Below are 26,328 nucleotides of genomic sequence, written 5' to 3' on the forward strand. Positions count from 1 at the left end.
TAAAGACCATCAGCACATTTTTATTTTATTTTATTTTTTTACTTTTATTTTGGATCTTCTCCCTTCTGACTTTTTTCGAAACAACGTGCCGCAATATCCTTAGTTCTGGCAATATCTTCATCTCAGAGTACCACTTACATCCAACGTCTTCAGTTAATTGTCGTGTAGCGGCACCACCGTTTAGGATTTTGTGCAATATTCTGAGCACAAGATACAGTCAGATACCGGTCGGATTGCAGTGAATTACGCATACCAACAGTTGCGGAGTAGAGTAGAGGCCACAGGGGCTTCAAATTGCTCGAAGTGTATACGTAGTGGATTTGCATGTCACAAATCACAACCAGAGGGGCCCACTGGCCAACCTAGTACCTGACACTAAGCGGCGATTATGGCAAAACAGAGGCATACAGGTGTGTATAAATAGGTGCGGGTTTCTAACGAGATTCATTGAAGTGTGGCAGCTCTCCTGGATGGGGGAGGCGCGTCACAACACCAGCTACACGCAGCAGCAGATGGGGATAGTACGTGACACTAAGCGGCGAGTATGGCAAAACAGAGGCATACAGGTGTGTATAAATAGGTGCGGGTTTTTAACGAGATTCATTGAAGTGTGGCAGCTCTCCTGGATGGGGGAGGCGTATCACACCGCCAGCTACACGCAGCAGCAGATGGGGCGCCAACGTTCCAGTCCACGGTGGGTCGCTTGTTCTACCCTCTGAGACTGACGCAGGGTCCAAAGCCAGCCAGCGGCAGGCCACTCCACGGCTCACTACTGCAGGCAGTTGTCCTGACTTCCAACACATGCTGGAGGCATCCCGAGTTGAGGGCCGCAGATTTGGACGCCGAATCGTGGGCACTTGTAGTCGCGATCTCAGCCACACCAGCAAGAAGCACGCAGCTGGCTGCCTGTGGCTCACACCAAGCGGCACGGAGTTGGCAGGGTCACAGACGGCTGAGTCAACTGTCGGCATCCTGACGACGCCGCAACTCCGCTGGCGTACAAGGCCGACACAGTGCACGCACGGGACGGTGAGGCTGTCTTTCCGCACCAAGTCATTTCGCAGACAGTAAAGTGGTATCTTCAGTATTGCGAGGCCCGGTGACACCTACCGAGGGGAACACAGCACTGTAGTTGGAAACAATAAATCACTTGGTAAGCTCAGGCGAGTCTTAATACAGTGCCTTCTACCTCTTCCCAACACATTTGGTCATCCTGATACATTCGGTGGCAGAAATGGCCACTACAGTTGTATATATTCCAGTATCTGACTCTTCATACTATTTTTCCCTTCCATCACTCACTCTGGAACCATAAAAGTTATTTCCTTATGTCCTGTCATTATCTCCCTTCCTCTAGTTAGGGTTTCCCACATATAGCTTTCCGCGCTTACTTCTATTACCCGTCGACAAAATTTTCAGTATCCATCTGAGACACTACATCTCATAATCTCCGATGCTCCTTTTTTTCAGTTTCCCATAGTCCATGATTCATCTCCGTACAGTTATGCACTCCAGACAGCCATTCGCCAGAATTTCTTTCAAGCTGAGACTTAAGTACATGAAATGTATTTGCAGTTGCGAATATGGGCAACCTTGAGCGGTATAATGGAATTATGGCATTGAAATTTTGTGCTGGGCCAGGACTCATACCCGGATTTCCCGCTTGTCGCGAGCAGTCACCTTAACCACTTCGGCTACCCGAGTACGCTTCACAGCCAGACCCAGACTTCCATATACCATCGTCCCTGTGTCTACAACCTGCACTCATACACTAATTATTTATGTTCCCGTACAACGGAACATTTTAATTGAAAGTAGCTTGCTCGGTATCGGCAGATAAATACAATATTGCAGTACACACATGTCCGAAGGAAGAAGTAATGTGGCAACGATATATGGAAGTTTAGGTCTGGTCGTGAAGCGTGGTAAAACAGCCGAAGTGTCTCGATCCGGCAAATAGTTCATGCAGGCACGGTAGCTCAGCGGGTTCGGTCGGAGAGATGGCTACTCTCTGTAATAAAAAACTGAGTGATGCAACCTACAACGAACTTCAACGGATGTCATGTGGCGTTGTTACGACCGAACACAACGAACATCAACGAACAAAATGCAAAAAAAAAAAAAAAAAAAAAAAATGGTTAAGGCGACCACTCGCGACAACCGGGAATTCCGGGGTCGGTCAGAAATTTTCAATGTCGTCATTCCATAATACAGCTGAAGTTTATCCGTATTCTCAAATGTGAATGCATTTCATGTATTTCATAACAGCTGTAGTCGGTACAGTGCCAATTCCTTCCGACAGCAACGCACTACTATATCGTATAAGACATAAGTTACGTATTAGCAGATTTTATTTTCAAGAGGAATACTTCATATATCTTTGCTAATGTTGTGTATTCCAGGCTTTAGTCGTCACGCTTTATTTTAAGACTGCACATTTCCTTTACTTAGACTACTAAGTGATCGCAAATCTCTATACTGAATACACTCTATGTCGCTGATCTCATTTGTACTGCTACTTCATACTTTCGTGCAGGTCCTCTTATTCTTCCTCAGTTTCACAAGAGATAGCAATGTCATTAGCGAAATTTTATCGTTGGTATACTGTCGATCTGAATTGTAATCCCACTTTTTTCAATCCCTTTTTTTTCAGTTTCTTCATTGTTGTGAACAGCAACACCACCTTGCGCCGTTTTTTATCCTAGCTCTTCTCTCTTTGTCGTCCATTTTCATCGTTCACTCTCAGCTGTTCTAAATGTTGCGTACTATCTGTATTTCCACCGATTTCTTTCCCAATTTTTCTGTTGATTTCAAACGTCTTGCACCGTTGTACTCTGTTGAACTCCTCTAAGTCAATAAATCTTATGAAAAGTCCTGATTTTTGTGAATACGTCACAAAGTGTAACGTAAGAACTTCACTTCTGGTACCATTACACTGCCAAATGCCAAACTAATCGTCATCCAACAAATTCTTAACCTTCTTTCCATTCTTTTCTGTATTATTCTGTTCATCAGCTCGGGTGGGTGAGCTGTCAAGCCAATAATACTATCTCCTTCTTAAGTCATCAACCATCAGGTTGGTTAGCGGCTGCTCGCCATCCATTTCTGCCATCGGCCTTCGTCTTGAGAATAGTATAGTTGGCGCAGCTGATATCCTCCATTATCTGGTTGCATTCTAGTCTCGGTCTGCCGCTTGTGCTCTTACCGTCTGCTGTCTCTTTAATGATATTTTTAATGGAATCACTGATTGCAGAAACAGCATTAGTCCATGCTTGTTGATTTTGAGAAAAACGGAAAAATAATTTTGTGGGCCTGAGTATTCTATTTTCTTTGACAGCTCTATTTTACTCTGAATGGCACAGTTTCTGGAGATGTTCAGACACTATTTTCAATGACGTAATGATTAGATTATTTAATGATTTAAACACGCAAAGTTCGTGGACACTTGCTGTTTCTGAAATCAAATGGTTGCCAGAAATGTAAGTCTGTGTTATTCAGCAGTTTATTTGTAAATTTATTATGTTCAATACAAAAATTGTCATTATTAGGCTACATAACAGTTTCTGAACAACTACTTTTAACTACAAATTACAATCAAGTAAATAGCAAGCTTAGTGAGATATTGCTTGTACCCATGTCTATTATTCACTGTCAGGCCGTCTGCTGTCTACTGAAGGCCGGTTGTAGAGAGCTCTGTAAAAGGATAGGTGCTGTTCAGGGATATAAGGCTCCAATTTCATGAGGTCAGCTATTTTCTTCTCAGTTAGGGGTACACATTTTTCGTATGCTGCAGCCGTCGGTAGAGTTGTTATTGTTGTTTTTAAATCAAGAAGTAAACGAAAAGTGTGCGTCACCAGGCTTCCAATGTATGGATTTGTAATGACGTTCCCACTACACTCCTGTTGTATTCAAATTCCATGAATTCTGAAATGGTGAACGATTGTTTCTCATTCCTTGTGAGCACTATGCTGTTCATCGTTTCCAAAGACAAGGCATTGCGCTTGTAAAATTTAGGCCACCACTGTTTGTAAGCCAGTACAAACTCTGTTGAAACAACTTTAACCTGGTATTTGTTAAAGGTACTTGCAATAACAATAAGTTATACAAACTGCATGATACTATAAATCCTATCGACAGCTCGCCGGTTGTAGAGAGCTCTGTAAAAGGATAGGTCCTGTTCAGGGATATAAGGCTCCAATTTCATGAGGTCAGCTATTTTATTCTCAGTTAGGGGTACACATTTTTCGTATGCTGCGGCCGTCGGTAGAGTTGTTATTGTTGTTTTTAAATCAAGAAGTAAACGAAAAGTGTGCGTCACCAGGCTTCCAATGTATGGATTTGTAATGACGTTCCCACTACACTCCTGTTGTATTCAAATTCCATGAATTCTGAAATGGTGAACGATTGTTTCTCATTCCTTGTGAGCACTATGCTGTTCATTGTTTCCAAAGACAAGGCATTGCGCTTGTAAAATTTAGGCCACCACTGTTTGTAAGCCAGTACAAACTCTGTTGAAACAACTTCAACCTGGTATTTGTTAAAGGTACTTGCAATAACAATAAGTTCTACAAACTGCATGATACTATAAATCCTATCGACAGCTCGAATTTTCCTCTTAATCACTACAAAGTCCCTGTCACAGAGTAAGAATGAATGACCTCTGACCAGGAAATAATGATAGTTTCTGAGTAAACGCTGAGATGCTGCAACTGCTATGAGGAACCTGACCATAGTATTATTCTTATTCTGTCCTGGGCAGCCATCTGAAAATATATGCAGGTATTTTATGTTTGGTGGCAACTTGTTTCGTATGTAATCCAGCAGAAACGTGCAGACTTCATCGGGACCCTTCTTTGCTACACCTTCGTGATGAATGTAGAATGTTGCGTATCCTGTCTTCAGGTTGTGGATATTGAATACATTAACATTGAGTTGCAGAAGCCAGAAAACTTCCTGAACTGGAATGGTTGGAAGGGACAGTTTTTGCATAAAATCTATGGCAATACCTGCAACACCCTCGTCATTTTGACACAATACTTGTACTTCACGAATGCGAGCAGAAAACTTTGCAGCCCTGCGTTTATGAATCAGCAGCGGCAACCCTCTTAGTCTTGTCATTCAGTGTTTTGTTTCGTAATTTATTTTGAAGCGCTTCACAAGTACCACGTGTGTCAACTTGTGGTCGACCAAATGTAATCGAAAAACGTTGTTTGAAAATTTTTAAATAAAATTCGTAATTAATATTACTTGCTTGGGGATGTCGTAATCTGAACTGCTCATGCATGATTTTGACACTAAGTTGGCTATTTAAATAACGCTGTTCTCTTGTGCCATAGTGAGTAATTTTTTGGGAATAGGAATTATGTGATCAGTTATCAAAGTTATTTCTGCACCACCGATTTGATTTCCCGATGCATTTTTACCCCTCTGGTTACTAGACGACTTTCCACAAGCAAGCAGATTGCTTATTCTCCTTACCCTTTGGTTTGTGACACCATGGATACTTAAGAAAGCTTTCTTGCATACCTCTGATCGTCCACTGCTGGAATTAATAAAATACTGAAAATTGTTGCATCTTGGTTTGCAGTTGCCTCCTTCTGGTACTCTTCTTCGTCTTCTGGAAATATTACCTACAGTAATCAGCCCTTGGAGATACGAATCTTGTGCGTCCTTTGATGTCATGTTGTAGAAAACTGAAAATACTTCATTTCTTTCCTCTTCAGGAAGTCTTCCAAATCAGTTTCTACGACATCTACAAAATTACACAGGTATTTCAGTCACGCAATAAATCATTAATTTACTATTTTACTGACGTATAACCTCCCGTATTAGAACATTACTTATTTTCAGTCCACACCAATGCTTTTCTTTGAAACTAACTTTCGACTGTAGTTTTTGTACTCTAAACCTTTAATTCGCGACCTTTTTATGGTTTCACGCTGAATGTCAACATTCTTTACACCTTTTTTCCTCTTTATACTTTCACCACCATCATGTACATCCATATCTTCCCTGTTCAACATTGCTGTGCTTCACAAAGAAAAACCGTGCGAACACAGAGATGATATTACACAATAGGCTAGCCAACGTTGGCTGCAGAAATAGCACTAGTCCTGGACAAGTGTTCTTTCTCCTCTCACTCATAACGTTTGGATCTTGTTTGTCCCATTAAGAATGATGGACAAATGTTGTTTCTGCATTCATTTGATAGAGGGAGCGCCATAACATGGAAATCAGCTCTTAACTCAATTTAACCAAAAAGTGGACAAGTGTTGTTTCTGAAATCAGCAACTCAGTGATACTATAATGTCTCAATAGATGACCAACCCAGGTGTCCCTTCTGTGTTTGACGAGCTTCAGGAGACAAGGCTTCTCAACTTTGTGGTGCACGTCATCGTCTGATACCTTGTCTACCCAGGCACGCTTTAGAAAAAAAATTGGAAATTTGTAGTAGGTACTATGGGAGCAAACTGCTGAAGTCATCGATCCCTGAGCTTACACCCTACTTACAGGAGGACTCAAACCTCCAACGGGAAGAGCCGCGCGAACTGTTGCAAGGCGTCTCAGGCACTGCACTCTTTAGCATTCTGTGGTAGCACCACATCTGGAAAGCTGTTATTTCATTTTTTTTTTTTTTTTTTTTTTTTTTGCTTCTCTGGATGACCATGTTTCAGTTCCGTGGACAATTTTTAAAAAAGTTAATCCCCTAACAGTTGTTTGACACCTCCGTAGTTGTACAGTGTGTATGAGAACCATCCATACAGTATATTGTATATTGGAGTATTTATAGAGGGTGAAAAGTATTTAAGCCGACAAACTCAGGGAGGTTGTATGGGACATCAAAACAAATACTTTTCCCTATTGTCATATTTTCCTATGAGGATTATAAACCGGTGGAGGCCGTGTTACGCTCTTCAGGTGTTAGAGGCCGTGTTACGCTCTTCAGTTGTTAGAGGGCGTATTACGCTCTTCAGTTGTAGGCAACTGCTGTCCACCTGTGTAGTAGTGCATTGTCTCTGTTTACTAATGGAGCGATACACCTGGAGTGAGTACACTGATATTGTTGGTGCGTAGGCCTGCTACGTAGCGCACCACAACGGACGAGCTGCACAGCGGGTTTATCAACAACAATATCCTAATCGCCGTATCCCGCATCATACGAGCTTTGCTGCTGTGTACCAACGTCTGCGTGAGACCGGGTCGTTTAGCAGATTACCTGGACAGGGACGCCGTCGCACGGTAAGAACGTTGCAATTTGAGGAAGCTGTCTTGCAGCATGTGGAGCGGGATACTTCAATCAGCACTCGTGCAATTGCACGTAACATGGGGACGAATCAGACGAATGTAAGAACAGTCCTTCGGGAGCAATTGTTACGTCCATTTCACTTACAGAGTGTCCACAACCTGGAACCAGTGAATTATCCACCCAGAGCACAGTTTCCCTTGTGCTACCTGGAACAGTGTGAAATGCATCCTACATTTCCACCCTCTGTGCTGTTTACCGATGAAGCAACGTTAGAGCATGATGGAGTCTTCAACACGCACAATTGGCATGTTTGGAGTGAGGATAACCCACATGCCACAGTTACTAGCGCACATCAACTGCGGTTCTTCGTTAATGTGTGGGTCGGTGTTGTTGGGGACTGTTTAATTGGGCCGTATCTGCTACCTAGGCCATTAAATGGCAGGAACTATTACAATTTTATCGCCAGAGCATTGCCAGAATTGCTGGAAGACGTCTGGCTCCCTACAAGACAACGCATGTGGTTCCAACATGAAGGGGCGCTGGCGCATTTCAGTCGTCGTGTGCATCGATTCCTGAACCGACATTTCCCAGAAACGTGGATTGGCAGAGGTGGTCCTGTACCATGGCCTGCTCGATCCCCAGATATGTCCCTTCTGGACTTTTTTGTGTGGGGAGAGATGCGCAACCTTGTTTACGCAACACCTGTTGCATCAGAAGAGGATCTGGTTGCCCGGATAGTAGCAGCAGCAGGAACAATTCAGGACACTCCTGGGATTTTTGCCCGTGTCAGACAGAACATGATACGATGGTGTAACCTTTGTTTGCGTGTCAATGGAGGCATTTTTTAAAATCTACTGTAATTGAAATTGGGTTGTGTTAATGTGTTGTCTCTTGGTCATAAAAAATGGAAAAGTGTTTGTTGGTTTAATTAATTTGCCTCCAGAGAAATCTTTCTCTACCGGTTTAAATACTACTCATGGGAAAAAATGACATAAGGGAAAAAAATTTGTTTTGATGTCCCCTACAACCTCCCAGAGTTTGTCGGTTTAAATACTTTTCACCCTGTATACAAAAACTATGTATCCATCTAATCTATGAGTACATAATCGTGCCTTTCAGAGGTCTATACGTCTCCATGTCCTTGACATCTTGCGTAGCATCTCAGGAGGCTTCAAAAGGTTTTCTTAACACTTGTGCAATAGTTCATTAGCCTCGTACGGACGTTGAGCCAAATGCGTATTATTTTCCATAAATAGTTGTCTGTCACGATAAGCTCCGGGCTTCGTAGTACCACTTCAATGGAGCTGGAAAGGTCAGAGCCTCGCCCAATGCAGTGGCTTCGAAGCTGATCATCAAGGAACTCACCGATCCGAATACCAAATGGTGATGTAGCTCTGTCCAGCTGAAATCATACAGGTCTCACATGACTGCCTTGTCTTCGCAATGAAGCATTAACAACATCTGCAACATGTTACAACAACATTTTCCATTCAGACACCCTTCAAAAATGTATCGTGATGACATCCCAGCCGATATCGTAATATGAGGCGCTGTGCTCTCCGACTCTTGCACACAATGCGGATTTCACATAGACCAGACAACCTCTTAGATGTAACGGACATATATACGGAACTTATGCGGGGGAACGACATCTGAATAGTGTCCCAACAAAGCACGGCAGGCTGTATCCGGCTGCTCCGTTCACAAACATCGTTCAAAATCCTTTCATTTTCAAATAATTTGTTTAATGTGGTCATGATTTGTTGAGGGCGGTACTTAAGTTCAGCTATTGTAATTGCGAATGGATACCAGTAAGTGGCAGCAAAACGATTTTTCCAGGCGGTGCGTAGAATCCATGAGACTGAAGAAATAAAGTTTGGCCGGCCGGAGTGGCCGTGCGGTTCTAGGCGCTACAGTCTGGAACCGCGAGACCGCTACGGTCGCAGGTTCGAATCCTGCCTCGGGTATGGATGTGTGTGATGTCCTTAGGTTACTTAGGTTTAAGTAGTTCTATGTTCTAGGGGACTGATGACCTCAGAAGTTGGGTCCCATAGTGCTCAGAGCCATTTGAACCATTTGAAATAAAGTTTAGGAAAAGTGTCATTCAATCTCAAAGAGAGCAAGGCCTTATAAATGTGAAAAATATCTTACAAAAACCTTAAAAGCTGATGTGTCCAAATTGCTGACGAGAATAATATACTGATGAATGAAAAAGAACATCGAGGATCTATTAGATGACGATGAGTTTGGATTCAGGAACGGTGAAGGCACCAGAGGTACTTCCAATGTTGCACTTAATAACGGAAGCTAGATTAAGAAGAATCAGAAGATGTTCACAGCCTTTTCCGACCTAAAAAAAACAACGTAACATGGTTAATATGTTCGAAATTCTAAGGATTACTGATTTTCTTTAGAATTTAGCTACATGGAAACACGGGTAATGCACACTGCGCAATATAATAAAAGGATCACTTTTTGGAAACCACATAATTGTCTCCCGTTGCAACGCAGATGTTTGAAATGTGGTTCAAAGGTGCCTACAAACTGCGTGGCGCCCTGCGATATTATTCACGGCCTCTGAGACGCTTCAAACAGCAAGGTGTCGACATTTGCGAAGAAAACGCCAGAGCTCAGAAGTTCGTGTGAGCTGTAAGCCAGGTTATAGATGTAACATTGAGACCAAATTTCATCGCAATTCTTCCCAGAGCCACCGTGCACGTGTCACACGACGAGGAGGAGCTCACAGCTCCTCTTACCTACATTTTCTCTCTCCTCTTGACGTCTCTGCAATGGACGTCAGTACCACAACAGCCAGCTTTGAAATCATTCGGCTTTCTTATTGAAGGCAGCGGAAAACATTTGAGACACATCAGCGCTCAGAATTGTCGCGAAAAGGCCACAATGTGACATAAATGGTGTCAATGAAACCATCCTTTGACTGGGGCGTTGATTCCCATATGTTTCGAAATTAACAACGACAGAACGCAGTGCGATACGCTACAGTGGCAACCTTTGACACTGCTGACACTCTCCATGTTTCAACCCTTCTCTATGGGGTTACATTCCCTTCGAACGTGACGGCACCCCTTTTAAACCTATGCGGCCGCAAGTTTTGTTCTCGTCGACAGGTTAGAACCATTAAGGACTGTTCAAAAACATTCGACGAAATCTGAACGGGTGGGGTTGCCTAACGGCAGGTCCTTGAGTAGCCGACATGCAGATTTGGTGTCGAAAGTTCTGAAGACATATTTCCGACGTGCTCAAGCAAGGTGCGTTGGCAGCATAGAGGGTGTTGCCGAACTAGGAGAGCGGAAAACGGGAAGGCCGAAAAAGCACGAGAATCCTTTGCTGCTTCGGATCACGTGCAGATTACGTCGGATAGTTTTGGACAGTCCCTAGTGGTCCCACGCTGTACGTGAGAGCAAAAACTGCGGTCACGCTAAACTCCAAAGGAGTGTGATAACGTCCTACGAGAAGGGCTGGAACGTCCGAGGGAGTCAGCAGTGTCAAAATTTGTCACGAATATGTCCCTGCTGCTCATCGCACTGCAAGTTGTCTTTTTCAACCGCGAAATATGTGGGAATGAATGTTCCAGGGAAAGACGCTCTTTATGCCAGCCGGTGAGGCTGCTTCGTGGCAGTTCTGATCTCTGATGCGTCTGAAATGTTTTCTTTGGCTACCCATAAGACAACCACATGATTTCAGAGCTGTATGTCGCGCTGTTCTGATCATCTCAGAGATGTCCGAAGAAGGGGTGAGTGGCTGTGACGACCTCTTCATTGTGCGTCCCGTCTACGCGGTGGCGTTGGGCAGAATTTTGGTTAAATTTGGTGCCAATGTAACATCATTAAGCCAACGACCTTGCCGCAGTGGTAGCACCGGTTCCCGTCAGAACACCGAAGTTAAGCGCTCTCGGGCTGGGCTAGCACTTGGATGGGTGACCATTCGGTCTGCCGAGCACTGTTGGCAAGCGGTGTGCACTCAGCCCTTGTGAGGCAAACTGAGGAGCTACTTGATTGAGAAGTAGCGGCTCCGGTCTCGGAAACTGACATACGGCCGGAAGAGCGGTGTGCTGACCACATGCCCCTTTATATCCGCATCCAGTGACGCCAGTGGAATGAGGATGACACGGCGGCCAGTCGGTACCTTTCGGCCTTAATGGCGTGTGCGGGAGGAGAGCCTAACATCATTCACCGAGCTTGCAGCTCACATGAACTTCTGGGGTTTTGGCCTCTTTTTCGCAAGTATCGACACGTTGCTATTTGAAGCGCCGCAGAGCCCGAGACTGATGTCGCAGGGCGCCACAATTTCGGAGCCCTACGGAGGAAGGTTGTAGGCAACATTGATCCAAATTTTATGAGACTGAGATGCTTTTTTTCTCTTTTATTATTCAATGAAATGAAATCAGTGAAAATGTTCGTTGAAGGCATTCCTATTTTAGTGAAAAAAATATTTATTATGTAAAAATGAATGGATTGTTATGTAAAATGGGGAAGAAATGGCTTTAAATACTTTTGTTATTTACTCTGTCAGTACGAACTTTGTTGTAGAACCCCTTTTTTTGCGTGTGGTAATAAAAATTCATTTAGACAGAATTAAGCACATGTAAAATTACGTGAACTTAAGCAACCCTCTCATGCTGATAAATTCAAACTAACTGATTAATAACATTTATGACTTTGAAAATTATTTAAATTAAAGTTTTTTACGTATTTCGGCCTTGGCACACATTTTCTAGATGCAGTAGGTTTTTAAATATTTACTGAAATCTTTCCCGGCGTTAGCTATGGAACACAAGACTGTTTCTGTTAGGATAAAATGGTTAAATATTGCCAAGCAGACCTGAACGTTTAATTATCATTGACAAAACACACTTCACTATACGTTCAAGTTATTTGCTTTAGGAATTGAAAGAAGCAACAGATTAACAACTTCAACGTTAATTATCCGCCTATGAATGCACAAATGTAAAACCAGTAATAAATTCAGTCAGCCTCAGGATCGCTGTAAAAGTAAAATATCTCGTAATTCACTGCTAATTTTACCTGCTCCCGATTTACGGGTTTGGTTAATTTTATAGCGGAACAAATTTTTAAATGTGCTGCCGCTGCAAATCGTTCGGTCGCGGCACAGTACAATAATAACCAACGTCCTTTATACAAAATTAAATAATATTATTTGTTAAACAATTACAGTACATACGAATTGCTTCATAGCGGCGTATATAGTACAATTAAATGTCATTTCATTTTATTAATAGTGTGTGTGCTGCCAGGGAACGTTACACTATCCTTAGTGAAACAGTGAAAGAAATGCAGGACCTGTTGAATGGAATGAATACACACCGTAGATTGAGAGTAAATTGAAGAAAGTCGAAGATAATGAGGAATAGCAGAAATGAGAACAGCGAGAATTATTGGGGACCACATAGTAGACGAAAAGAAATTTTGGAACACTGTGTATGTGAGGAGCGTCACTACACGGTATCTCTGGAAAAACGGTAAGCGGCCGAGAAAACAGTACACCAAACAGGAAGGACAAATCGAGAGGAAGTCAAACGTGAAGCCTGACAAATCATCGGTAGCGAACGAACAACCTCACTAACGCACTGTGACAACAACCTAGAGCAAGGATGTCATTGTGTGCGTATAGTAACGTCGGTGACCGGTAATCTTCAATTACGTAAACAAACCTGGCAAGGACGGCGCGCTCACTTTTTTCGTAGCCTCAAAGCGTCTCGGCAGCTCACGTCGCGACCACGCCGCTTGCGATGAAGCCAGACAACTTTATATGGCCAACACTGCTGCGTTCATCTCGGTATCGACGCCTGAATCCGGCGACGACCGTAAATGAAGGAATGCTGCTATCTCGAAAGCAAAAATACACATTACGCACGAAGCAAGGGAGATATAAGATGTTGTCTATCACAGGCAAAAAGGGCATCCCTCGCTGAAAGAAGTGTACTAGTATCCATCGTAGGCCGTAATTTGAGAAAGAATTCCAGCAAATCTAGAGCACAGCTTTGTATGGAGCTGAAGCATGGCTTGTAGCACAACTAGAAAAGAAATGAATCGAATCGTTTGTAATGTGGCGCTTTAGAATGATGATGAAAATAAGGCTGAGTTATAACATAAGAAACGAATTCTTGCTGAATCGGAGAGGAGGGGAACACATGGAAGCTACTGCCAAGAAGGAGAGCGATGGGACATATATTATCAGGAATTGGCTTCCATGGCGCTGGAGAGAGCTGTAAGGGGGTAAAAAGCTGTAGGGAAAGCCAGTAATTGAACGCGTCTAAATTTTAACCTTTTTTTGTGAATGTTACAATACAGCATCACCGGTCTTTTGCGGTCTGTGTTGGTGAGGCAGTAAATTTAGTCACAGGGCAGTGACACTGCGTCACTGCAATACGCTTTGGAGGTGTGGTGGTGGGACTTGGGAGTCCCGTACCACCCTCCGACAGTGGCGGTACTACATCAGTCAGGCAGAAAAATTTAGCCCAACGTGGGCAGGTAGGGTCGAAAAGTATTGGTCGTAGAATGGGAGCTAGTCCCGCCAGAGGAAGCATCCGTGGTAGGTGCGCCAGGCCTGTCGTTAGCCATGGTCGGAATCCGATTCCTCTAGGATGGTTAGGGGAACCGGATGTTGATGCCAGTGGCGTGGAAGTGTGGTCCCAACGTGGCGTAGCCCATGGACAGTGTCCCGCAGGGCATCCACTTTCTCATAGAGCCGCCGCGCGTTGTTGCGTATTGTCGTCTTGAGAGGGAAAATATCCGCTTCCTCGTGGAGAGCGACAATTCTCGATAGTGGCGGGTCGTGCAGGCTCCACCTGAGCACCTTGTTCTGCAGGCGCTGCAACGTCCGCATCCTGGTGACACCAATCGTGGCCCATGCAGCAGAGCCATACGCGAGGGCAGGCAGGATGACTGTTCGGGAGATGCGGAGCTTGGTATGCAGGTTAAGTTCCCTACTGCGGAAGAGTGGGTACAAAGCCCTGGTCAGCTCTTGCCCCTTGTTGGCAGCATGCTCTGCAAGACAGTAGAGGAGCAACTTGTGGTTCCTCTGGAACCCGAGATGGGTGGCTGTCGGAAAGCAGGGCGGAGGACTGGGCGCCGTTTCGTGCAATAGACTGCTGTAGTTTTGTTGACATAGGGAGCTATTTTGTTTGTCCAGAACCAGGTGTTGGCGTACGCCTGTCCCTCGTGGTGGGCGACGGCGGAGTCAGTAATGCGGCCAGTGGCAGGGTTGTGATATCCAGACAGCGCGATTCTCGTACCAACCTCAAGAAATTCTCGTATTGTAATAAAAATTCTCGTACGATTTGAAAATTTATATATATATATATATATATATATATATATATATATATATATATATATATATATATATATATATATATATAGCTTCACAAAACCTTATTTACAAATGAATAAAACTATGAACAAGAATTTGCAATTATGAAACAAATTCGATGTCTACATCTTCTTCTTCCTGTTTCGTTTTATAAAGAGTGTCCGACGTCATTTTCTCGTACATTTCGTGTGTTGGCTTAAAAATTACACATGTTCCGTTGTTTCCTGGTCGTTCTTTAATGCATTCAGTGGCAAGAAGTGCTCCATTCAGTGTACTAGTTTGGAGTCTGTTCCTAATTTTGGTTTTCATGAGATTTACCTGAAGTTGAACATGAAATTTCAATAACCTGACAAGTATGAAATCTTATTATTAACTAGTTATTAGCTTCATTGCTTTACATACCTTAGAAAAAACTCTTTCGCAGTCTGCACTTGAATGAGATAAACTCAAAATTGAGAGAGCGAAAACGCTAAACTCCTTAAATTCTTCAGATTCGTTATTTAATATATCTCACATTTTATCCGCTGATTGTTGCTTTTGTAGTGAGTCTGGGAGACAAGCTAAAACCAGAGGGAGATGCCTCCACTGGTCATCTGTAGTTTGTGCTAAATCGAGACCTGAGGGAGGAATTATATGTGGCAACAGTTCCATTAAAGGCATGAGTGAAGGTGTTGTATCTCGGAAATTTTATGACAGGGCATTTGTAAGTTTGAGTGCCGCTAGTTTGGACAGCACTTTATCTTCCATATCATACCGTAATTTGACCTGGCACGAAGCTGTCTGTAATATTTGAGAATTAATAGCTCTCTTTAGGTATGCCACACATAAACACACAAATGTATAGAAAACAATAAAACACAAATTGTATATGATGCCAGGCAAACGAGGTGTACTCACCACAAGAAAGTTCCTGCATCGATGATAAAAATCCTTGATAAGATGTGGGTGATTCTTTATCTCGGGTGTGCCAACGTTCTTCAGAATTTTCACACCCAAATACAGTTGTGAATCTTCCAGATGATGAGCTGCATTTTTTGGGTCAACATCACTGAGATTTTTTCCCATGACATACATGCGTTTCATGAAATACAGAAGTATTTCTGTATATAGAGGTCTAATCTTGTCATGAAGGTCAAAATTGCTACTGCTATAGACTGGAAATACTCGTTGAAAGTAGTAAATTATGGCAGAATCCACTCTAAGAACATATAACACATTTTTTCAAAGGAGTCATGTTAACAGTTAATAACTTGTTCAGCACTTAAAACTCGCTCAGAAAGCCATTTTTCGTTAAAAAACAGCATTAGAGCATCCCAATTTTCCAGCACAGTCCTAACAACCGCGATCATTGACAGACAACGTGTCTGTGAAGAATGTAATAATTTGTGTGGTTCCAAGTTTAAAAATACCTGGAATAAAACATAATGTTTAGCCTATTTCCACACGATCGGACGTAAAATAAAGTCTATGAGATATAAAATGCTACAATACCTGAAATTCCTTGAACTCTGCCTGCCTCCTCGCACTGAGTTTGAAAAAAACCATAAATATTCCTTGCGAGGTCCTCACAAGCTCTTGGAAGGTTCTTGCACGCCTCGCTTGCGCATATATGCACCGAATGACAAACACACTTCATTACAAAAATCGTTTTGTGCTGTCGGTAGTTTGGCGCTCTCTCTCCTGCCTGAAATTTGTTGATTGACAGAGACTGTATGGATTCGTAACAGTTTCTAATCATTTCTAAAATGTAACAGATGAATTGATTATTTTCCAAACAAATGTGTATAATGTACATTTAGTAAAAAATTTGGACCCGCCTCCATACCCACACGACTTGGGGTGGTGTCACGAGCCACGAGCCCGCAACTACTAAGGTTCGAGTTCCCCCGTGGGCATGTATGTTTCTGTGATGTCTGTAGACTACGTTAGGATAGGATAGGGTAGAGTAAGTCATCTGTAGCGACTCCAGTTATCGATCGGATTAAACGCTAAAAAAAATTGTACAAATGACGAAATTCTCGTATGTGTACTGGAATTCTCGTACATATCACAACCCTGGCCTGTGGTATACGTTGCTGTGAAGTCAGCATGTTGTGTTGGGTGGCACTCGGGAATGACTGGCGTATCATTTGTATAGGAGTCGAAACAAGGCCCCGGGAGTAGACAACATTCCATTGAAACTACTGACGGCCTTGGGAGAGCCAGTCCTGACAAAACTCTACCATCTGGTGAGCAAGATGTATGAGACAGGCGAAATACCCTCAGACTTCAAGAAGAATATAATAATTCCAATCCCAAAGAAAGTAGGTGTTGACAGATGTGAAAATTACCGAACTATCAGTTAAATAAGTCACGGATGCAGAAAACTAACGCGAATTCTTTACAGACGAATGGAAAAACTGGTAGAAACCGACCTCGGCGAAGATCAGTTTGGATTCCGCAAAAATGTTGGAACACGTGAGGCAATACTGACCCTACGACTACGAAGCTAGATTAAGAAAAGGCAAACTTACGTTTCCCGCATTTGTAGACTTAGAGAAAGCTTTTGACAATGTTGACTGGAATACTCTCTTTCAAATTCTAAAGGTGGCAGGGGTAAAATACAAGGAGCGAAGGGCTATTTACAATTTGTACAGAAACCAGGTGGCAGTTATAAGAGTCGAGGGATATGAAATGGAAGCAGTGGTTGGCAAGGAAGTGAGACAGGGTTGTAGCCTCTTCCCGATGTTATTCATTCTGTATATTAAGCAAGCAGTAAAGGAAACAAAAGAAAAATTCGGAGTAGGTATTAAAGTCCATGGAGAAGAAATAAAAACGTTGAGGTTCGCCGATGACATTGTAATTCTGTCAGAGACAGCAAAGGACTTGGAAGAGCAGTTGAACGGAATGGACAGTGTCTTGAAAGGAGGATATAAGATGAACATCAATAAAAGCAAAGCGTGGATCATGGAATGCAGTCGAATTAAGTCGCGTGATGGTGAGGGAACTAGATTAGGAAATGAGACACTTAACGTAGTAAAGGAGTTTTGCTATTTTGGGAGAAAAATAACTGATGATGGTCGAAGTAGAGAGGATATAAAATGTAGACTGGCAATGGCAAGGAAAGCGTTTCTGAAGAAGAGATATTTGTTAACATCGGGTATAGATTTAAGTGTCAGGAAGTCGCTTCTGAAAGTATTTGTGTGGAGTGTAGCCATGTATGGAAGTGAAACATGGACGATAATTTGTTTGGACAAGAAGAGAATAGAAGCTTTCGAAATGTGGTGCTACAGAAGAATGCTGAAGGTTAGATGGGTAGATCACGTAACTAATGAGGAAGTATTGAATAGAATTGGGGAGAAGAGGAGTTTGTAACACAACCTGACAAGAAGAAGGGACCGGTTGGTAGAACATGTTCTGAGGCATCAAGGGATCACAAATTTAGCATTGGAGGGCAGCGTGGAGGGTAAAAATCGTAGAGGGAGACCAAGAGATGAATACACTAAGCAGATTCAGAAGGATGTAGATTGCAGTAAGTACTGGGAGATGAAGAAGCTTGCACAGGACAGAGTAGCATGGAGAGCTGCATCAAACCAATCTCAGGACTGAAGACAACAACAACAATATTATAAAGCACGGGTGATTGCACCAACTGCCTGCCGACAACTAGCGAATGCCGGAATACGTTCTCCAGGAAATCATTAGCCTAACGTGGGCAGGTATGGTTGGAAAGTATTGGACGTAGAATGGGGGCTAGTCCCGCCAAAGGATGCGTCCGTGGTGGGCGTGCCAGGCCTATCGTTAGCCATGGTCGGAATCCGATTCCTCTAGGATGGTTAGGGGAACCGGATGTCGATGCCAGCGGCGTGGAAGTGTGGTCCCAACGTGGCGTAACCCATGGACAGTGTCCCGCAAGGCATCCACTTTCTCACAGAGCCGCCGGGCGTTGTTGCGTATGGTCTCCTTGAGGGGGACGATATCCGCTTCCTCGTGGAGAGTGACAATTCTCGTGACTGGCGGGGCGTGCAGGCTCCACCTGAGCACCTTGTTCTGCAGGCGATGCAACGTCCACATCCTGGAGACACTAATCGTGGCCCATGCAGCAGATCCATACGTGAGGGCAGGCAGGATAACTGTTCGGTAAATGCGGAGCTTGGTATGCAGATTAAGTTCCCTACTGCGGAAGAGTGCGTACAAAGCCCTGGTTAGCTTTTCACATGTCGCCGGAGGCGGGCGACGATGAAGAGCAACTAGTGGTCCATCTGGACCCCGATGTGGGTGGTTGTCGGGGACCAGGGTAACTGCACACCTGCAATCGAAGTAAGTATTGCGGCGAAGGACTGGGCGCCGTTTCGTGAAGTAGACTGCCGTAGTTTTGGCGGCATTGAGGGCTGTTTTATTTGTCCAGCACCTGGTGATGGTAGCGTCCACATGTCGCCGGAGGCTGAACGTAAAGATTTGACTGCGAGAATGTGTTGCAAAATCAGACTGCGAGAAAGTAACTTGAAAATGCCTATCTAGTTCTCTGCCTGTTTCAACATTCGCAATGGCAACAATACTATCTGAATTCAACAGTGCAAATCATTAAACTTTTAAAAAGATAAATTGTCCCTGAAAAAACTCAATGTCCCCTTTTTTACTGTTTAATTTTGGCTTACCGCTTGCACAATGGAAACCCCATAACACTGCTCTTGTCTTGAAAGCGTGTCGTCATTTTGAACTAGGCTACAACAAACTACCGAGATCATACTTGGTTCATACCAAATCTGAATAAGTAAACTATGATAACTCATATTTTGGCATGGGCTTTGTATGCGGACAATGACTTGGATAAATTAAAACATCATATGTAATTAGTATTCTGGTCAGGAAAGCATTTTCTTGAAGAATTGTCTCCTTTCTTCATAAACATTAATACTCACACACACACACACACACACACACACACACACACACACACACACACATAAAAATTACGTTTCATGAGTGGACAAACGTTTAACATCGAATGAGATCTTTCCAAAAATGCATCTCGTAAAACTGACATTAAATATTCAACAGTTATCCCTACTCCCAAATTCGAACTGAAAATTGTGCATGGTTGTTTATCATTGCCTATACTCAAGTCTCTGGCTGTCTGAATCAAGAATCCCTAACCACAAGCTGCCACAATAAAGTACAAAATCTTAAATCAATTACCTTAAATTAAATCCTCTTCTATTACTCATAAAAATAATCATAATAAAGTATTCTTCTGAAAATGCTTCAATCTCTTTCCTCATCTCAACAGTAAAACAACATGTTCTACTCCCTCTGATTATAACTGCAACCGTATCAGGCGGCCTACGCCGTACCACAACTCATGACACACCACTAAAAACTACTCTCTCTCCTCACCTCATGATTAACAGTGCGCATCATCTTCAGCGTATCTTACAAAGTAAAGATGACCCAAGCAGGCATCCAGGCAGCACAGCATCTCCAATGAAACTGTGCGTTCGTAATTTCAAACAGTACAAAGGCGCTTACGCGATCATGATATCCAGATACTAGAGGAATGGTCATGAAATTATCCACAGCTCCCTGTCAACTGCTACTATGAAACGAGGAGGTTGGCATTGCCGAGGAAGTCGAGGTGAGCCGTATCAAACCAGTCATAAGGCTGATGGGAAAAAAATCTCCAATTGTGCATAGCCAAAACGGAAAGGGCTTTCTCGGACAACCTGTAGGGCAAAAGTAGTGGCAAGTTACAATCACATTGTCGCGTTGACTAGTGGCTGTTTGAAGTTCATCTCTCCTGAGAATAAAAAAAAAAAAATCACAGGAATTTTTTGCTTCCATATTTTCCAGTAAACTGATAAACAAGCACTACACTAATGCAAATGAAACATTTTTTGATTGTTCAGTAAGGCATAGCGTAAGTCCACATATGTGGACCCCATTTCTCACTTATGAAAATGTAGTTCAATTTGCTTCGTGTTTTATCCCCATTTCTTAAATAAAAAAATTTATTCAGTGGTATCTATATTTTGTTTGAAACAGTTAACAGTACATGATAATCGACACAGACAATAGAATTCTTAGTGTTAATATTGTATTATATGAATTCCAATATAGGTTTTTGTTAATGCTCTACAGCAACTACATAAATACAAGAAAATAATAATATACAATAATTTCTGGCAAGTAATAATTTGCTACTTCAGTAAATAAATCCTTACGTTTTATAATAAATTTCAACACAATTATTTTTCGCAGTACATCAATTAGTTTCATATTTGACGCACATGTCTCGCTTGTCTTGGAACTGCAGCCAGGTTTCCTGCATTTTGAGAGATTCCTTGCCCGAACAAATTTTTGTAATTGACCAACATATTAAAGCCTAACTTCTGGAACTTGTTGCAGCACAGCTCTTTTTGGTTTTTACTCACGTTTTCCACATCACTTACATATTCGCAGTCAGAGGAATTCACTGTACAAAGACGTCCTCTTCTCCTTGCTACTTGCACGATAGCTTAACATTATTATCGTTTACCAGTTAGGTCAGTTTCACCAAGCTCAGAAGGTCAATCTTAAGTAAAAACAGAGAATTCATCATCTTCTCATTGAGATAATTCCGCATTGCTGTCATTAAGCAGAGCTTTTAATCGCTCATCAGTTAATATTTCAAATGTTTTTTATTCCAGTCTTTGATCATAATATCCGAGTTAGAAAACTGCTGCGGAAGCAAAGGGAACTTCACAGCAAACATAAACATAGCCAAAGCCTTGCAGGCAAACAAAAATTACGCGAAGCGAAATGTAGTGTTAGGAGGACTATGCGAGAGGCGTTCAACGAATTCGAAAGTAAAGTTCTATGTACTGACTTGGCAGAAAATCCTAAGAAATTTTGGTCTTATGTCAAAGCGGTAGGTGGATCAGAACAAAATGTCCAGACACTCTGTGACCAAAATGGTACTGAAACAGAGGATGACAGACTAAAGGCCGAAATACTAAATGTCTTTTTCCAAAGCTGTTTCACAGAGGAAGACTGCACTGTAGTTCCTTCTCTAGATTGTCGCACAGATGACAAAATGGTAGATATCAAAATAGAGGACAGAGGGATAGACAAACAATTAAAATCGCTCAAAAGAGGAAAGGCCGTTGGACATGATGAGATACGAGTTCGATTTTACACAGAGTATGCGAAGGAACTTGCCCCCCTTCTTGCAGCGGTGTACCGTAGGTCTCTAGAAGAGCGTAGCGTTCCAAAGGATTGGAAAAGGGCACAGGTCATCCCCGTTTTCAAGAAGGGACGTCGAATAGATGTGCAGAACTATAGACCTATATCTCTAACGTCGATCAGTTGTAGAATTTTGGAACACGTATTACGTTCTAATATAATGACTTTTCTGGAGACTAGAAATCTACTCTGTAGGAATCAGCATGGGTTTCGAAAAGATGGTCGTGTGAAACCCAGTTCGCGCTATTCGTCCACGAGACTCAGAGGGCCATAGACACGTGTTCCCAGGTAGATGTCGTGTTCCTTTACTTCCGCAAGGCGTTCGATACAGTTCCCCACAGTCGTTTAATGAACAAAGTAAGAGCATATGGACTATCAGACCAATTGTGTGATTGGATAGAAGAGTTCCTAGATAACAGAACGTAGCATGTCATTCTCAATGGAGAGAAGACTTCCGAAGTAAGAGTGATTTCAGGTGTGCCGCAAGGGGAGTGTCATAGGACCGTTGCTACGCACAATATAATAAATGACCTTGTGGATGACATCGGAAGTTCACTGAGGCTTTTTACAGATGATGCTGTGGCGTATCGAGAGGTTGTAACAATGGAAAATTGTACTGAAATGCAGCAGGATCTGCAGCGAATTGACGCATGGTGCAGGGAATGGCAATTGCATCTCAATGTAGACAAGTGTAATGTGCTGCGAATACATAGAAACATAGATCCCTTATCATTTAGCTACAAAATAGCAGGTCAGCAACTGGAAGCAGTTAATGCCATAAATTAACTGGGAGTACGCATTAGGAGTGATTTAAAATGGAATGATCATATAAAGTTGATCGTCGGTAAAGCAGATGCCAGACTGAGATTCATTGGAAGAATCCTAAGGAAATGCAATCCGAAAACAAAGGAAGTAGGTTACAGTACGCTTGTTCGCCCACTGCTTGAATACTGCTCAGCAGTGTGGGATCCGTACCAGATGGGGTTGATAGAAGAGATAGAGAAGATCCAACGGAGAGCAGCGCGCTTCGTTACAGGATCATTTAGTAATCGCGAAAGCGTTACGGAGATGATAGATAAACTCCAGTGGAAGACTCTACAGGAGAGACGCTCAGCAGCTCGGTACGGGCTTTTGTTGAAGTTTCGAGAACATACCTTCACCAAAGAGTCAAGCAGTATATTGCTCCCTCCTACGTATATCTCGCGAAGAGACCATGAGGATAAAATCAGAGAGATTAGAGCCCATACAGAATCATACCGACAATCCTTCTTTCCACGAACAATACGAGACTGGAATAGAAGGGAGAACCGATAGAGGTACTCAAGGTACCCTCCGCCACACACCATCAGGTGGCTTGCGGAGTATGGATGTAGATGAAATCCTTTTGACGATGACTGGTTTCAGTCCGTAATGACCATACTCAGGTCTTTTCTACACCATATTTCATACAGTGCTGCAAAGTACAGAAATAATGGTTATTCCAGTATTCTGTTATCGAAGATCAACTTGATGTTAGCAAATATGCATTATCCACGTACGAGGACCTTCAGAAAATGTGTTATTTCACAGTAACGAATAAAATGTATTCAAATCTGAAGAAACTCTGAATATCTAGAAAAATCAGCGGAAGTCACGTAAAAAAGACAGATTCTCAGACTAATAGTTAGTGATCATAATTGAAGAGGTCGGAGAGATATAGTCGTAAGTCACATTGAACTAGTTTTGAGATACAACGAGTTTAAAGTTCCACGGAGGTCTGAAAATGTTTAATACAAAATAGAAACCTTATTTCTACTGCAAACACTTGCTTAATACTTGCGAAGCATGTTGTTAGATAGTCAACTCTTTGCATGCTATAAAATATTAATTTTTTAATGATTCTAATTAAGATATAGTCAACGGTGGCTTATATCACCCAAAAAATTGTTTAAAACATAAAGTATGAATCTGTAAGGATTTATTTTAACTACTCTTACACAGCAAGCAGAATATATAATTTTTACACGTTAATATATACATCTGAAATGTACAAATTACTTTTTCATTGATACAGTTACATCATGGAAGCTCCTCTACTTCATCATTGTACACGTTATTTCCGGTACATGACCGAAAGAAATCTTGATTTGCTGCAGGTATGTATGGCATAAGAGACAGTACATCATCACTTTTTTTCTGGTTAATTGGTAGTGGCTTTCTGTACTTTATTGGCAGCTGATATGGATTTGGTTCAACTAGCCTTCCTTTCTTTTTGACACGAATAACCACTGACATGAAAGCTCCTATGTCTGAATAAGAGTGCTTTGCACTTAGCTTGAAGGGATCTTCAGAATCAAGTTTAAATTTAGTAGCTTTACTATAATGGTGGGGATCTCCAGACGTGGGTTCTATACGTTTTGAGATCAATGTCTTCAGGCTTTCCAAACTTCTGAAGTCTTCTCTTTCCATTTTAGTTACAATGAAATGTTTTGGACTCGCAGATTTTATTACTTCTGCTCATTCATCTGGAGTGTACACCATTCGATGTCTGTTTCTTGCATACCGTTCAATGTGACCAAAGGTAGGATGGTGTGACCTACCACAGGGAAGTAATGCTGGACAGAATCAAATCTTTTCGTTGCAACAAGGGACCTTTCCAAAGCAATAATAGCCCAATTCTTTGCCTGACCCTTGCAGTTGTCAGTGATTATGTGGAGATGTTTTGTCTGAGGATTAGTTACCTCCAAGTGCTTCAATAAGCAGCTCCCAACCTCATCTGAAACCCGTCCACCATCTTTCTTGCTCCACAGAAACATATAACCCTTATTTGATCCACAGTCATGGATACCATAGTTGTATGTCCATATTTTCCTCTTGTAAAATGCTGGAGCAGCTGTTAGTTTAGGTGTAGGGAATGTTTGCTGCATATCCATTGCTATTACATGATGCTCTTTCGAATTTTCCTTAGCCAGAGCAGTTACAGACGGAACCATATTTTGTCCTCTGTCAGCCTTCTTGAGATGCAGTTCATATTGTTGTTTTTTTTCTGTGACTTCTTCTGCACAAAATTCTGGGTTATTTATTTCAATTAGCAATCCATCACATTTAGAACAGGTGTCACTTTTCGCTAGTTTGAAGCCTGTGTTAAATTGAGATACGAAAATTTCTCTGAATTTACTTTCAGATACTGCAGGAACCTGCTTTTCCTTGCAGTATTCTGAGTATTTATCTCAAAATAAGGAAGCAATTGTGAGATGACAATCCAAATACATTTTATTGGGGTTCTGTTGCCTACTGTAATGACTGTTATATTTCGGTATGGCATTGAGAAAAATTCTCTAACACTTTGTACAGCTTCGTCTTGAAATTTATGTGGGTAGTTTCCATGTTTTCCTGAAAGAAAAAAAAAGATGAGCTTATATCCTCTTCCTAATAGAAATATTTGTATAGTACTCAGTTTGAGTACATCCCTAACTTATAGCACACAGTAACATACAAACCTCTTCCATCTTATTTTGGCACTGCAAATCCCTGCTTCATTTGATGTCCCATATTCCTCACACTTCGCACATGTATCTGTAAGCCATGAACCCTTAGGAAAGCTTCCTTGCAGATCATGACTCCTATTCCGCATACCCTCACATTATAAGAAAATGTAACATCCCTGGACATTTTCTGCAAGTCTTTTTTGGATAGCTTCGAAAGAAATTATGACAAATATAACAAAATAAAATAAATATACAAAATATTCAACCTTTTGTATTTAAATAGTGAACAAACCTCCGCTTTTTCAGTTCCATTTTCATACAGCTCATCAGGTAAGTATTCTGGGCATTAAAGGTTCCTATGTCCCAAAATGAATGAATAATATTTTCTTCCTCTCCAAGCAGTTTTGTGAAGCATTTATTTAAACAAGTACAGGGACTTCCTATAGTAGCAGCCTGAACTGTCTCGTGGCTTTTTAAAGACTTATACTGATGACCACCATTTCATCGACATTCTGCTTTATTTTTCTTCCACTGATCAATATTGCGCTTTCTTTTCCGTGAAGGCTTTGGTTTTTCAGGTGATTCTTCATTTATTCTACTTATTTCAAGCTATAATACGAAGAGCAAAGTGGTCTAAGAATTTGCTTGAGATATAGTCATAAGCCACGCAAAACATAAAATTCGCTATAATCACATTAATGAGAAAATCTTTTTTACACATCTTTTGCCTTTGAAACTACATTATTGCACCATTAAGCAGCAATATAAATGTGCCCATCAAGTTTCAGCATTAACACACAGGATGGCTGTCAAATGTGTTGGCAATGTTGAGAGAAACAAAGTCACAAGCCACAGGAAATTAATCACCAGAAATAAACCGTTTTATAAACTTACCGAAACATCATCTGAGCTGGAATTGCTGGTCAACGAATACCAAGATGCATCACTGTCAGGATCCAAAGGGTAAAGCCTTCACTTCCACTACTATCTGTGTCAAATATGCGTTGAAGACCCGAAGACGCGACAGACGTTCCTGACCCACCTGCCATTTTGCCTTGGCTT

At 42.0% G+C, this 26,328-nt stretch overlaps 1 pseudogene; it reads left to right on the forward strand.

Annotated features, from left to right (window-relative positions):
- The first annotated feature begins 11,097 nt into the window (after positions 1–11,097).
- On the forward strand, positions 11,098–11,215 carry LOC124799686 (annotated as a pseudogene).
- The last annotated feature ends 15,113 nt before the right edge of the window (positions 11,216–26,328 follow it).

This window comes from Schistocerca piceifrons, chromosome 5, assembly GCF_021461385.2.
Source record: "Schistocerca piceifrons isolate TAMUIC-IGC-003096 chromosome 5, iqSchPice1.1, whole genome shotgun sequence".
Taxonomy (NCBI): domain Eukaryota; kingdom Metazoa; phylum Arthropoda; class Insecta; order Orthoptera; family Acrididae; genus Schistocerca; species Schistocerca piceifrons.